Genomic DNA, 13,618 nt, shown 5'->3' on the forward strand with positions numbered 1-13,618 from the left:
GACTGAATTGTGTTGCAACCTTGGTCTCATTATCCCCTAACCTCTCAGCCTGCTTTAGCCAAAGATTGCAGTTGATCTTGACTCCTTGCATGTCATGCCATGGGAGACTGACTAGTAATATATTAAGTCTGACATATGCACATACTGCAACTCCAGCACTTAGTTCTTGTTGTTCTTTTCTGTGATGCCTCTCTCCCTCACAACTGTGTGCCAGATTTGGCATTGATTTGGGCTTCAAACATTGTGGTATCGTCTCAGATCAGATATATACATTACTTAGGATTACATATGACATAAACAGGCCATTCGGCCCGACAAGTCGATGCCATCGTTGATGTTCCACTCGAGCCTCGCCCTGTTTTTCCTCATCTAAATCTATCCGCATAACCCTCAATTCCCTTCTCCCTCATATGCTTGTCTAGCCTCCCCTAAAATGCATTTATACTATTTGCTTCAACCACTCCCTGTGGTAGTGAGTTCCACATTCTCACCACTCTTTGGGTAAAGAAGTTTTTTCTGAATTCCTTATTGGATTTCTTGGTAACTATCTTATATTGATGGCCTCTAGTTATGCTCTTCCCCACAAGTGGAAACGCTCTCTCTCTCTATCCACTTTATCAAAACCTTTTATAATTTTAAAGACCTCTATTAGGTCACCCCTGAGCCGCCTTTTTTCAAGAGAAAAGAGACCCAGCCTGTTCATCCTTTCCTGATACACATACCTTCGCATTTCTGGTATCATCCTTGTAAATCTTCTCTGCACCCTCTCCAGTGCCTCTATAGCCTTTTTATAATTAAGCGACCAGAACTGCACGCAGTACTCTTAAGTGTGGTCTAACCAAGGTTCCATACAGGTTTAGCATAACTTCTCTGCTTTTCAATTCTATACCTCTAGAAATAAACCCGAATGCTTGAATTGCTTTTTTTTTTTTAAAACAGCCTTGCTAACCTGTGTCACAACTTTTAGTGATTTGTGTATTTATACCCCGAGATCCCTTTGTTCCTCTAGCCCACCTAGACTCGTAACCTCCCTATTCTTCCTACTAAAATGTAATACCTCACTAGTAATATATTACTAGTCAGTCTCCCATGGCATGACATGCAAGGAGTCAAGATCAACTGCAATCTGTGTTGAACTTCACATATACACATAATAATATAGACAGCAATCTTTCAGTCTATAGAGAAATCTGAGAGGTAGAGGTGAATGTCATCAGCAAATATGTGGAAACTGACCCCATTAAGAGATGCCTTATACATATTGAAGAGAAGAATGGACCACGAGGCTACTCAAAGGTCACATGCAAGCAGAGGAGGAAAAGGTAATGACAGCAATGTATGCCTATGTTGAGTCAAGTAAGTCAGCTAGGAGGTCGAATGTAGAGGAGAAATGAGAATGGAGTCCTCAAATATTTTGGAAGTGGCAGAGATGTTAAGCAGAGATTGGGAGGTGAGGTGAGAGTGACTGCCCTTGACAACAAGGCAGCATTTGACCCGAGTGTGGCATCAAGGAACCATAGTAAAATTGAAGTCATTGGGGAAACAGGAGGAAAACTCTCCACTGTCTGGAGTCATACCTACCACAAAGGAAGATGGTTGTGGCTTTTGGAGGTCAATCTTCCCAGCCCCAGATCATTGCTGCTGGAGTTCCTTAGGGCAGTGTCCTCGGCACAACCATCCTCAGGTGCTTCATCAATGACCTTCCCTCCATCATAAGGTCAGAAATGGGGATGTTCGCTGATGATTGCAGTGTTTAAGTCCATTCACAACTCCTCAGATAATGAAGCAGTCCATGCCCGCATGCAGCAAGACCTGGACTTCAATCAGGCTTGGAGTTATAAGTGGCAAGTGGCCAGGCACTGGCTATCACCAACAAGCGAGCGTCTAATCACCACCTCTTGACATTAAACGGCGTTGCCATCACCGAATCCCTCACCATCAACGTCCTAGGGTCACCATTGACCAGAAACTTAACTGGACCAGCCACATAAATACTGTGGTGACAGGAGCAGGTCAGGGGCTGGGTATTCTGCAGCAAGTGTCTCATCTCCTTACTCCCCAAAGCCTTTCCACCATCTACAAGACCCAAATCAGGAGTGTGATGGAATACTCTCTGCTTGCCTAGATGAGTGCAGCCCCAGCAACATTCAAGCAGCTCGACACCATCCAGGACAAAGCAGCCAGCTTGATTGTCATCCCATCCACCACTTTCAAATTTCACTCCCTCCACCACCGGCACACCATGGCTATAGTGTGTACCATCTACAAGATGCACTGTAGCAACTTGGCAAGACTTCTTCGGCAGCACCTCCCAAACCCGTGATCTCTACCACCTAGATTAACAAGTGCAGCAGGCACATGGGAACACCATCACCTGCAAGTTTCCCTCCAAGTTGCACACTATCCTGACTTGGAAATACATTGCCGTTCCTTCATCGCTGCTGGGTCAAAATCCTGGATCTTCCTCCCGAACAGCACTGTGGGAGTACCTTCACAGATTACAGCGGTTCAAAAAATCGACTCACCACCACCTTCTCAAGGACAATTAGGAATGGGCAATAAATGCTTGCCAGCGACACCCACATCCCATGAACAAATAATTTTTTTTTTTTTTTAAAGGTACATTGACAGCCACTCAAACGTCATCTGTGACTTTGACCAGTGCACTCTTGGTGCTGTGAGTGAGGCAGAAGCCAGATTGAAGGCACTCGAATAAAGACGGTGAGAGAGGCCGGAATGTAGTTGCAAGACAACACATTCGTGGCAATGAAGGGAAGATTTCAAATACGTGAAGCTTGCCTCAAGCTCTGCAGATGGTGTAGTGAGAAAGACAGAATGGTTGTTTGGAATCTGATTCCAAGATACAGCTGAAAGGAAATGCAAGCACTTAGTTAGCTCTGAAGGTCACAGTGGTCTCAATCACATCCGTACGATTATCATTCAAAACTGGCTCTGTGTAGATGTTGCTCCCTTTTTTGGACTGGTGCAATACCATTCATGATTGCTTATCCTAAGGATTCAGTATTGCAGGCGAGCTGAAGTGGCTGTTGTGTGGTATAAGGAAGCCTCAAAGTTCCCCAATGCAGGGTTGACTGTTGTCCTAGCTCCTCTCTAAGGAAGCTTTAAATAGAATCCTTGTAGGATGCAAGGAGTATCGGGACACTATAGGACAGTCCGAATACCAACTTGGTCCGTAAGTTCTCATTTGTGCACGTTTGTACTGTCCCTCTTGAAGCAGTCGAGAGACAGAACCTGATTTTGCTCTGCAAAATACCTACGCCAAAACATTGGCATTGAAGCTGATCGTATATGCTATGCTGATTTGGGAAGTTTAATACTACCAATTTCACTCCATTATGCATTTGTTTCAATTATACTTTGAAGGCTTTGTCTACCTGCACAGTTGAATGCAAAAGATCTCATGGTACTATTGATAGAATACCAGGGATTATGCTCAGTGCCCTCGCCAACATTTGTCTTTCAACCAATACTTGGAAAACGCATTAATGCATCATGCATCAAGTTTGCTGGTTGTAGGATCTTCAGCCTCGAAATTCGGGTCTTTTGCACCTCCCCGTTAGCACGTCTGGGGACACTAATGACTTGGCGGCCGGGTATGATGAAGGTAGCCTGTAGTACCCCGCTCAGCTGCGCCAGTGATGCTGACGTCTATCGTCCCCTGAAACTGCACCGGACAGCTTCAGAGGATGCTTGCCAGGCAGCCGATCACTTGCTGGGCAAAACTTAAAGGGGAGATGTGCTGCGGTTTTAAAAAAAAATCCCCAATTTTTTTTTGTGCGCCCCATTGGCGCTTTGAATGCGGGGTACGTGCCGCGATCGGTCAACCCGCACTTTGTTGGCACTGCTCCCCGGTGCTCCAGGTTAAGACCCTTTTTTTTGCTGTAGAGTGTGCAGCTTGGGCCCTTCCCTTTAATTCAGGGAAAGTGCCCCTCCTACACGGCAGCACTATGCTAACCAGCGTGGAGTGCTTCATTTAGTGCCCCTCTTTTGGGGGCGGTAACCCCAATTTCTCACGAGGCGAGACTTCTGCACCTGCCGCAAAGCCTCGTGCCTCGTGAGTGTTATTGCCACCAAACTGGACGGCACCGAATTTTTCCCCATTCAGGTGCACAAATTAGTTGCATTTACCTCCAACATGACTGCACTTCAAAAATAATACATTGTTTGGGAAGCACTTTGGAATATCCTGAGAATGTGATCTGCCGTTGAATAATGTTTTCTTTCTTTTGTTTCTATTCTGTCTTTTGTTTAATTATGTCTTTGCACGTTGTTTTGCTTCGTCTTCAAAAATAGGTGTTCACCGGCAGCTCCGTTTACTAAAATTTAGAAAAGTTTTTTTTGGAATTTAAACGCAAGCTTGTAAGCAACATTGAATTCTATTCTGTGGCTGATGCAAATATCTCCCATTTTCAAACTATGAAACTTTATAGAACGCTTTAGTCATTTCTGCAGCAAAGTATTTTTCTTGTGATTACTACTCAACATGCATTTTCAAAAATTCACTAACTGTAAAATGTTAAGTACACTAATGAACAAAGCTTACATAATTTAATATTTTTGTGATTATTGAAGTGCATATTTGAAAGGTGTTGTCCTGTACAATTTTGCCTTGCATAGAGAATAATGGATACCTGGGAGTGATTAAAATGCAATAATCTCATTGAAGAGTTTAAAAACCTTCATAAAGTGAAAGAGAAAAACTTAAATGGTTCATAGCATCATTAGCTCCTTTTTAAAAACACAAAACTATACATGATAAATAGTGTAGTTTTTCGGCACACTTATGTTGTGTGTTTAACCAGTGGGGGATATCATGGTGTGTACTGAAGAATAGGATGCTCCTGTCACGATAATATTTCACAAAGATTGATTGCTTATGTTCAAGTACAGAAAGGGAAGCTGGATGGCAATGTAGTTACAGCTTTCCACCCTGACTTTGTTCCAAGCTGGCAGGTCGGGACCACCAATGATCCATAACCGTTTTTGCAGAGAAAGGAATGTAGTAAATGTTTACAAAATGTACTCGGACTTCATAATGTTTCAGAATTAGTGGTGATTGTACTGTAAAACTGTTCTACCAGCACAGCTGAAAAGGTTTGTCGACCGTATTGTGGTGTAGAGAGCAGACTAGTATAATTTATGTTGTATACATAGGCTGGTGTGTTTTTTTTAAATCAATACATAATCTGATGGCTTGTGTATTGTGTTGCAAACAAATTATATATTTGCATGGCATCAGGACATAAAACACAGCTTTTCCACATAACGTGGTTGTGGAATGACATCATGTGTGGTGTCGGGTTTCAATTCCTGCAAGTGGCTTGACAGCTGTGATGCTTTATTTCTCTGTCTTTGGGCAGCAGAGCGCTCACTGGGGAATCTCTTCAAAGAAACGGGATCCATTTCAGAACTTAGCAAATGCTGTAGCCTGACTGATGTCTGGAGCTCAGCACTAGTGTTGAATTACCTTGAAGACGAAAGTCTGACTTTGTGCTGTGAATCTGTTTTTACCTCGCTGCTTTAGTTGCTGGAATTGAGCAGCATACCATGACCATTAATTAATTCACTGTAAGTATGATCATTTAGTAGTGTCACAGGAACATCACTTTATTGTAGTTGCATGTGGTGGTTGCATGGGAATTTTCCATGCTCTGTTCTAAACGTTTGCTGAAAATTTCCTGTTATTACAGTTGTGGTTTTGGTGTGAGGGGGTTTGTTAAATTTACTGATGAAGTTTTTAAGATCAGAGCACTAAAACTATTGTGTTAAACTATGAAAAATAAAAAAATGTACTTGAAATCTGTAAAGGGAAAAGAGATTTATTACATTTTCTGTCGTCGAAAGTGAGATTTGAGTTTTGGGTTTTGGTTGTCAGATGGAGAAACCTACTTGATTTTACTTTAAGCATTGTTTGTTCCGATTACCGCCAACAGGTTTTGCGCTTGTGTGATTTGAAGCTGATGGCTAGTTGTTACCTGGACTGATACAAGCACACAACTGGCATTGCTAGCCGAGGCAAATTAGAATTAAGATTATTGTGTAGAAGGTTTTCAGATACTGTACTACACAATACTGGTGATTCAGATTTCTGTCTCTGGATATAGGATGAAGCAATTAGAATTAGCCAAGATCTGCAACATTTTATTTTTTATTTTGAAACTTGTAATCCTGAGATGCAATTAACCATCTGTGATATTTTACTCCTATGTTTTTTTTTAAACAATATGTTAGATAATATGTCCACGTTAAATGCCTTCTCATGTTGCTTTAATTTTTAGTCACGCCATAAAATATTGTAAATTAGTCATTTATGTGTGCAGCGTCTTGTAGTATCTGAAAACACAATAAAATGGATGACTAACTATTGCAATTCATTTAAATGTTTTTTTCTCTTCAAAAGAAAATACTCATGCTAACGGTAATGTTTAGAAATGTGTGATAAATCCATTAAAGCTGTAAAATGTTCTAACTGTGTGGGATGGAACAAAAAATCAGAAGCACGGCAGACACCATATTCCATGCTTTGGTCTTTCCCATTCTACATTCTTTGCAACAAAACCTATTCAGTTTATTTTAAATTTTTTTAAAATCCACTCAAGAGAAAGATACTGGTTTTGCATGCTTGTGACTGCACTGATCAACACTGCTCACTCGCCACAGTGCTGCGTTCTCTGGTTGGGCACTATTTTTGTTATTGCAGAAGGCGACATGGCAAGCATTCATCTTGTTATAGAATGCTCCCAATGGCCCTGGGGCTTTTCAATCTGAGAGGTATATTTTCAAAGAAAGTAATCATTTGTTTGTATTTCAAATCATTTTAAAATTTCTTTTAACTGTAGCCAAAGCAGAAGCAAAACCAAGCAGGTTTCTGAAGTCTGTCTTATGCCACTAATTCACTAATCGTTACATTATCCTTATTGGTGCATGCGTAAGTGAGTAAAACTAAATCTATACTGTTGAGTCACTTTGCTGTAATAAATTATTGTTAACCATTACAGCAACAGCATCTGTAGGGATTTCTTTCCCTAATGGCTCAGCTATATTTAAGATTTAGCTCATGCATTGATACCGAAATCCTCTAATATGTCACTCATAGGGCAATTGAGATTTCAAGAGCAGCTTTGTTATAATATATGAATGTATGTATGAGTCAATCTCCAGTGGCAATGCACATGGGATGTCAAAGTTACAGTTAGTTGTCTCTGTTATGTTCATACTGCTGTGTTTCTCTCGTGTTGTATTTCTGGTTCTCTCCTTATCTTTTGTGCTCTTATGAATAAAGTTGTAAAATCATAACTTCAGTTTCTCCCCTTCCCTTCATATTTGGTCCTTTGTTATTTTTCTCTACTAAAATTACCTGTTTGCTGTCGCTTCCACCAATGTACCAACCATGTTCCAGCTGAAGTTTGCTTAATTTAATATCTATTTAGGATTAATAGAAAATTATTTCCAAAGTTTCTGTTTCCCTCCCACCCAAAGAAGATTGGGATACCTTACCATCAGAGCGACAGATGAAACCATATGCCTTTATTTTCCCTTTCCCAGATTTTGAGAAGTGGGAAATGGAGGATAAGATAGGTCTGTGTCCCTGAAAGGAGGATACGTGGTACGAGTTTCCCTCGAGTGCAGCTCCTCACATTTTTTTTCTAGCTCAATGCTCAGCACTTCCATTGCCCCCATCTTGTTAGCCTCCATTGGCTCCATATTTCCCTAAAAATTATTTCAGAATCCTTGCCCCACCCAATCTTAGAAATGATGTTTGCACTCTTGGCTCTTTTGACATAGGTCTACTCCTTGTTCCCCATCCTCTTTGCTCTGCCATTGGCACTATTTAATTATCTTTCCACTGATCTCTGGAATTCTCATCCAAAAACCCTTTATCTTGCCCTTTATCCTTCCTTCCTGCTTTCAAAAGCCCGTTAAAGACCTTTTCGGTTCAATTGGTTTTGCCTCATTAGTCTATTCTCCTTCCCATTGTGTTCCTTTTAATTTATCTGAGCTGGTTAGTGATTTGGGATGTCTTTCCTGACAAGGACACAATATAAATAATTATTTTGGAGTGCGGTGCGGGGGAAACAATTTTATGGCGCGGATAAAATAGATGCAGGATTGATGCTTTTTACTGCACCAAGTATGTGAAGATGTGACTGGCATCTTGCACTTTCTGCCCCCAATGTTTTTCCTGCACTCTCCCTTTCTTTCCACTGAAAGCAGTGACTGATGCTGGCGTACAGTTGCACTAGCACTAGCAATCCACCAGTACCTTGTTCAAATGGCCATTCTTTATATGATACCAGATGGTGCTTGTAGCCAAACAATTTGACACGGTAGTGCTGAGAGGAACAATGACGCAACCAATCCCAACACTATCTGACGCCCATGTTGTTCAACCAGGGTCACCAGACAATAATCCAGTGCATGCTGGCAGATTTCTCCTTCTCTCTTATCCCTCCCTTCCCCTGATGGCACAGGCCAAATCCGATGCCCCCAAATTGTCCAGGCTGCGATAAGCTAACTCATCTGTGACTGCAGATTAAAGATTGAAACTTCATGGTCTGTTTGGCTACGTATTACCCCATAAGGTTCATATATAACCACTGATCTACTGGGGGAGCCCCACTCACTTTTTATTTTGTTGTTAGTTTATCATCCTAGGCAGTCCCTCTGAATCGAGGAAGACTTGCTTCCACTCTTAAAATCAGTCCTTCGGTGGCTGAACAGTCCAAATACGAGAGCACCAGTCTCTGTCACAGGTGGGACAGATAGTCGTTACGGGTAAGGGAGGGTGGGACAAATTTGCCACATGCTCTTTCCGCTGCCTGCGCTTGATTTCTGCATGCTCTCGGCAATGAGATTCGAGGTGCTCAGCGCCCTCCTGGATGCACTTCCTCCACTTCGGGTGGTTGTTGGCCAGGGACTCCCAGGTGGGGATGTTGCACTTTATCAGGGAGGCTTTGAGGGTGTCCTTGTAACGTTTCCTCTGCTCATTTGCCGTGAAGGAGTTCCGAGTAGAGCGCTTGCTTTGGGAGTCTCGTGTCTGCATGCGGACAGTGTGGCCTGCCCAGCGGAGCTGATCAAGTGTGGTCAGTGCTTCAATGCTGGGGATGTAGGCCTGGTTGAGGACGCTAATGTTGGTGCGTCTGACCTCCCAGGGGATTTGTAGGATCTTGCGGAGACATCGTTGGTGGTATTTCTCCAGCGACTTGAGGTGTCTACTGTACATGGTCCATGTCTCTGAGCCATACAGAAGGGCAGATATTACTACAGCCCTGCAGACCATGTGCTTGGTGGCAGATTTGAGAGCCTGGTCTTCGAACACTCTTTTCCTCAGGTGGCCAAAGGCTGCACTGGCGCACTGGAGGCGGTGTTGAATCTTGTCATCAATGTCTGCTGTTGTTAAGAAGCTCCCGAGGTATGGGAAATGGTCCCCGTTGTCCAGGACCGCGCCGTGGATCTTGATGACTGAGGGGCAGTGCTGTGCAGCGAGGACAGGCGTTTGGGCCCCCAGCGGCGGCAGCCAGGCCTCTCCAGCGACAACCAGGTGATCGGGCCTCCAGCAGCATTCAGGCCTCTCCCCAGCGGCAACCAGATCCCCTCCAGCGGCGACAACTGTGCCTCTCCTCCATGATGGTGTTTGGGCCTCCTCCTCTTCCATGACAGCGGTTGGCCTTTCCCCCTCCTTCAGAGACGACTTGGCCTCTACTTCCCCACTGGCCTCTTCTGACTGGTGAGCATTATGGCTGTGACCTTCCATTCGGAACTCCAGTGGGCCACTGACCCTCCCGATGCCTGCCCCCAACCAAGCCTCGGACCACCTACTATCAAGGGCGCTAATAAGCGCCGAGCTTACAGCCAACATCTTGCCGTAGGCAACTAGGCTCATACAGCAGTGCCTGGTCTCCAGTCGTCTTGGACCCCCTTGCCACTGGACCAAGACTTTGCTCAGCTAAGCCCGTGTGTTAGCCGGTGTGCAACGGCCACCCCACGTTAAAAGAAATCACGCACAGGCATCTTCCACTCCGTTAACATGAAGTTCGGGACCTGGAACGTCAGGACCCTCATGGACAACTCCAACAGTGACAGACCGGAACGCAGCACCGCCTTAGTTGCCTGGGAACTTTGACGCTTTGTATCGACATTGCTGCCCTAAGCGAGACCCGTCGGGCAGGGGAAGGCCAGCTCAAGGAACAAGATAGAGGTTACACCTTCTGGAAAGGGAAACCAGAGGACGAACGGCGCCTTCATGGAGTCGGCTTCGCCATCAAAAATGAGCTGGTCGACCGCCTCAAAGACTCCCCCGCGGGTTAACGAACGCCTCATGACTCTTCGACTCACCCTGTCCCGGAATCAATGCGCCACAGTCATCAGTGCGTACGCCCCACTCGATGCAGCAGATGAGACCAAAGAGGGTTTTTACTCCAACCTGTCCCGTGTCTCCGCGGATGACAAACCTGATCCTCCTTGTTGACTTCAACGCCAGGGTCGGCAAAGACACAGCCCTCTGGGGGGGCGTGATTGGCAGAGAGGGGGTAGGGAAAGCCAACTCCAGCGGTGCCCTACTCCTGACAATGTCTAGAATATGAACTTTTCATCACCAACACCTTGTTCCGCCAGAGGGGCAAATACAAGGCATCGTGGCAACACCCTTGCACCAAACACTGGCACCTGCTTGACTATGTCATCGTCCGAGCCAGGGATCGCAAGGATGTGCGCATCACCCGCACCATGACGGGAGCTGACAACTGCTGGACGGACCATTGCCTAATCTGATCCATCATTGAACATCAACATAGCCCCAAAGCGAGGGGGCAGCAGAAGCAGTGCCGCAAAAAAGTCAATGCTGGGGCACTTAAAGACCCAGCTAAGAGAGCCCTATACAGTCAGCGCCTCACAGCTAACTTGGCGTGCCTTGATGACCCTGAGACGCAGAATGCCCACAGCGCTTGGTCTGCCCTCCAGGCCTCCATAGCCAGTGCCTGCAAAGAGACGCTCGGTGACGCAACCAGGAAACACCAGGACTGGTTTGATGAGAATGATCAGGAGATCCAAGAGCTAATAGATCGTAAGAGCAGAGCATTTCTGAGCCTTGAGCAACAACCCAACTCGGGAGCAGCAAAGCAGCATTACAGACTGCCCAAGGCTGAGGTCCAACAAAAAACCCGGGACCTAAAGAACAGTTGGTGGATGGAGAAAGCACAGGAGATACAACAACTGGTCAATAGCCATGATGTGCGAAGATTCTTCATCAGTCAAGGCCACCTACGGTCCAAACTCCCAAGGCCCCACCCCACTGCTGGCCAAGAATAGGGAAACACTCAAGGACACCGAGGCAGTCAGGGCTCGCTGGAAGGAGCACTTCGAAGATCTCCTCAATTGAGACTCTACCTTCGAATCGAGTGTTCTCTACTCCATCCCGCAGCATGCTACCCGCCACCACCTCAGTAAAACCCCAACTCTGTTCTTAGTTAAAGCTATCGTTAACATATTGCTTATTGGTTGCCTGTTCTTTTTTCCCCAGTGCAATTATATTTGCCTCGTGTGCCAGCACCCTGTGTGGGCTCTGCCCCAAGTAGCTTGCTGAGTTCTCGATCACCAGGATGGCTACAGCATCACATAGCACTACTTTTGTTTCACCATGCTATTTCTGACACATTAACTTCTCTTTATCTGTGTGTTTTTCTGGGAGTCACCTTACTTGTTACAGTTACCTGTCTGGTCCCATGGGCTCTTTTGAGCACTCTTGCCAAAATTCATTTGTCACACTCAGCCTCAAGTCTGGATTTGATTGGATTGGGCTACAAAGTGCAATTCATCAAAATTACAGTCCAAGGAAGAGTTTTGAAAGATGAAGTACCTCCTTTATTGTTTTATGAAAAGCATTACCAAGAGTGAAGAAACTAGTGGGGGGGGGCGGGGGGCAGTGTTGGACCAACCACTAGTTCGAATAAACTAGTGGTTGGTCCAACAAAGAGCAGCTACTTTGTAGTTTTATTCAAACTTCATGTATTGTCTTTATGTATTTTTAAAATCCACCTCTTCTGGATTTAGAACCGTGTACTCTTAGTTCATGCATAGTTCTATTGATGCAGGTTCTGTTCTCAGCATGGTTTGAACCACCTACCCTTGGAGTATCCTACAGCAGAATGCACAGTGTATCCATGCAGTCTCCAGTTATTGAACACTGGTCTCTTGGGGCTAATACTGACAAACTATTGGAGAGTACTTGCTCAGTAGGATCAAAGCTTGCAAATTCCAATATTATCACTGTTGTACCAATTTCTTAGTCTTGCAGTCACGTATTGGAGATGAAAATTCCTATTTTAACCTTTGTTGCCAGTTAAAACTTTAATTGGCACATTACATTGAATGATTGAAACAAACTGGCAACTTGATAAAGATCGGTAAATGGAGTAATGAGTAGGTGACGCTGACAGTGTGGTTTGAATATATCCTGACACACCGACTCCCACATAATTCTGGCAGTGACTCATGCTCACTGTACTTTGCTCCCACACACAAAGCTGTTTTTTCAGGCTTTTCAAATGACAGTGAATACATGGTAAAGAATTGTTTGTTAATGTTAGTGAACAAACAGTAGTTTTTAAAGTAGGGCAGCGATTTCACAGTAGTCCATTGATATACAAAATCTTTGAAGGTTAATGGCGCATTTGTGGTTGGTTTCAGGAAACATTATGGAAAGGGCCTTTCCTTTTACTAATTAAGGAAGCTGAATTTGTCTTCACGTGGCTATATACTTTGACTTAACCAGGATTTCCCAATAAAGCTTTTGCTGGAATTTTCCAGAAGGACTCAATTTTCAGCATTTTTTTTGTGGTATATTAAATGCCGAAAGTGATAACTAAGCTGTTGGTCTCGTCCTGATTCCAAATGGCAGTGTTGAAGGTTAATAAAGGTTAGTGTTTCTAAAAATTGTCTGAGCAAATAATGATTGGTTTAGTCTTAATAATTAAATTAGTTCCACTATTTTTACCAGTGGAACAAGTATATCTACATGGACTAGTGTGTTGAAGAGTTCGTCACTCTCTGTGGTTGTGCCAGTGTAGTGTGGGCAATGCAGAAGTTCCAGCCAGCCATAATTGTATGACACACACCTCACCATATTTTCTAAGCAGACTCCCCTGGTTTGGTCAGATCTGACATGATAGAAATACTCAGCTATTCAGGTGAACCACGGGTATAACAGTCATTTGACACTGCTACCGTTCACAAACAGAAACTGTGATGTGTTATCCTACTAGTTATGGTTTTCACAAGGTCTCCCTAGTGGCTATTGGCGGTTGACGGGAGGAAGGGTGCGATAAATCATAGAATGATACAGCACAGAAGACCATTCGGCCCATTGTGCCTGTGCCGGCTCTTTGGAAGAACTATCCAATTAGTTCCATTCTGCTGCTCTTTCCCCATAGCCCTGTTAATATTTTCCCTTCAAATATTTATCCAATTCCCTTTTAAAAGTTACTTTTGAATTTGCTTCCATCACCCTTTTCAGGCAATACATTCCAGGTCACAACAATTTGCTGTATTTAAAAAATGTTTGCTTATGTCGCCTCTGGTTCTTTTGCCAATCACGTGAAAT

At 44.1% G+C, this 13,618-nt stretch overlaps 1 protein-coding gene across 5 annotated transcripts in view; it reads left to right on the forward strand.

Moving 5' to 3' along the window:
* The window catches only part of plekha5 (pleckstrin homology domain containing, family A member 5), a 411,417-nt gene that overhangs the window by 162,854 nt on the left and 234,945 nt on the right, over positions 1-13,618 (forward strand). The window contains exon 1 of one of the 5 annotated variants that reach the window (XM_070897584.1): positions 5,383-5,589. The exons of the other annotated variants lie outside the window; for them this stretch is intronic. The gene's annotated coding sequence lies outside the window, so the exon portion shown is untranslated. Of the gene's footprint in view, positions 1-5,382; positions 5,590-13,618 lie in introns of those variants that run through there. 5 annotated transcript variants of the gene reach the window in all.

Source organism: Pristiophorus japonicus, chromosome 13 (genome assembly GCF_044704955.1).
Source record: "Pristiophorus japonicus isolate sPriJap1 chromosome 13, sPriJap1.hap1, whole genome shotgun sequence".
Classification (NCBI taxonomy): domain Eukaryota; kingdom Metazoa; phylum Chordata; class Chondrichthyes; family Pristiophoridae; genus Pristiophorus; species Pristiophorus japonicus.